This window comes from Tupaia chinensis, unplaced genomic scaffold (assembly GCF_000334495.1).
Source record: "Tupaia chinensis unplaced genomic scaffold, TupChi_1.0 Scaffold149851_1, whole genome shotgun sequence".
NCBI lineage: Eukaryota > Metazoa > Chordata > Mammalia > Scandentia > Tupaiidae > Tupaia > Tupaia belangeri.
In genome coordinates this window covers 1,757,015-1,759,243 of record NW_006209696.1, presented here as the reverse complement: position 1 = coordinate 1,759,243, position 2,229 = coordinate 1,757,015, and positions in this window count along the sequence as shown.

The following is a 2,229-nucleotide window of genomic DNA, read 5'->3' as shown; positions in this document are numbered from 1 at the left end:
AAGGGCATGCACTTGCCAAAGAGACAGAAAGCGAGAAATCATTCCTTGGGGAATGGCCATGCTGCAATCCCTTCTCCTCCATTCTCCTCCGGATTTTGGGTACAGGGCACACATTCACACACACGCACATGCTCTGTGTGCGTTTCAAGACCCCAGATATGGCACTCAAACAGCGGTTGTCCATGTGGGAATCTAGAGCTTTAACCACTATGCAACCTGCTGGCCCCCATCCCTCTTTTCTGTTGTGAAAATTTTATATAAAGAAAATAGGACATGGGGACCAGCAGTTAGCTGGCTGGCTATGTTGCTGGACTCCCACATAGTCGACCGCGGTTCGTGTCCCGGGCCCGGTGGCTTAAAACTCACGCCGGGTGCGTGTGTGTGCGTGCCCAGGATCCCGAGAGGAGAATGGAGGAGAAGGGATTGCGGCATGGCCATACCCCCTGGGGGGTGATTTCTCTCTTTCTGTCTCTCTGTCTGTCTCTGTCTGTCTGGCAAGTGCACGCGCCCTATAGCAAAAGCCTCTCCAAAAAAAAAAAAAAAAGAAAAGAAAAGAAAATAGGACTGGGGCCTGCAGATGGTGTAGTGATTAAGGCATCTTAATTCAGCAGCTTGAAACTCATACCTGACATGCTGTGTGCCGCAAATCCCAAGATAATGGAGAAGAAGAGATTGCAGCGTGGCCATTCCTGGGGGGCAGAGGGGTTCTCCTTTTCTCTCTCTCTCTGTCTTTCCAGCGAGTACACACACCATATAGCAAAAATCTCTAAAAAAGAAGAAAAAGTGAATGCACCCAAGGTAAATAAAATAACTTGCTCAAAGTGACTTGGTAAGTAAAATCTTTTTACTCTAAAGTCAAAAAACCTACAGTTGCTCTAAAATCAATGATCATAATCCCAGTTCTATGCTGTTTTAAGCATATTACTGTATTTGTACAATAGCTCAGAGTTTATTATACAACTGACAACTCTCTAAACTAGAAAGAAATCATTAACATTTAAGAGACAAGAAAAGTTATCTGTTGATGCTACTGTATATGGTAATTTCTCTGACTAATATGTTCCTTATTTATGCTGGGATAACCATACTACACACTGTAAATATGTATAGTGATGAAATATAAATAAAAATAAGTAATAGAAAAAGAGAGAAAATTACTATTGTAGCCAATTTTAAAAAGATAAAACACCAGGAGCCAGCAGGTGATGTGGTGAAGGTGCTGGATTCCCACGTGGCTGACCATGTTTGATACCCAGTAGCTTGAAAATCATGCCAGACGTGTGTATGTGGCCAAGAGAAGCATGAAGGAGAGGACACTTCAGGATGGCCATCCCCCAGGTGGGTTGATTTCTCACTTTCCTTCTTTCTACTTCTGTTCCACAAACACATGTACACTACGGCAAAAACAAAAACAGAACAAAATGAAAAAAGATGAACCATCCCCAGAGAACCTAAATAACACCTGATTTTATTAAAGTAAATAATCTGGAATTTTTAAAACCATTTAATCATACCCTGTTTCTCTGTGAGATTTTTCTTTTTGTTATGTAATTTAAATTGGAATAAAATATATTTTTGTATACCTTATTTTACTATGCTTGCTAATAAAAGGATTTTAAATATGTTTTCACTCGAACACATTATCTTTCAAGAGCCTCCAGTGCATGTAGTAGTTTCTGTACATTCAAAAATAATTATTAATAAATGAAAACATGAATAATGTTCCAATGTTTCAGATAAAATTGTCTTTTGCTTATTATTATTCCAAAAATGATAATAAGCTTTATTTCTCAGAGACATTGTTATATCTTAGAACAAATAAGCCCCTTGTTTTATAGGAGAACTTTACTATTTTCAAATAAAAATTTTAAAAGCTGAATTTTGGACCATAAATTCTTCTGAGTAATCTTGATTCTTAGTCACATCTATTTGCACTTTTTTATGTCAACTTTCCCTGTTTGTTTTATTTTATATGTTGTTCTAGATGGACTCTGGGTGTATGATGAGAACTTCGTTCTCTGTTTAAATTGAAAAGAAAAATGCTCCTTTCAGTAATAAGTGAGAGCCACTGTTAAGCTATGTTTGGCTATGGCCATGCTTCCCAGGTGTTTGATTGCTTGTCTTGATGGATTTATCACAACCTGACTGCTGGACCAGGGGGAAAAAACTTATTAAAATTATCCATTTTCTTATATGGGGCTAGTTCATTTTAGAATTCTTTTGAAAGAT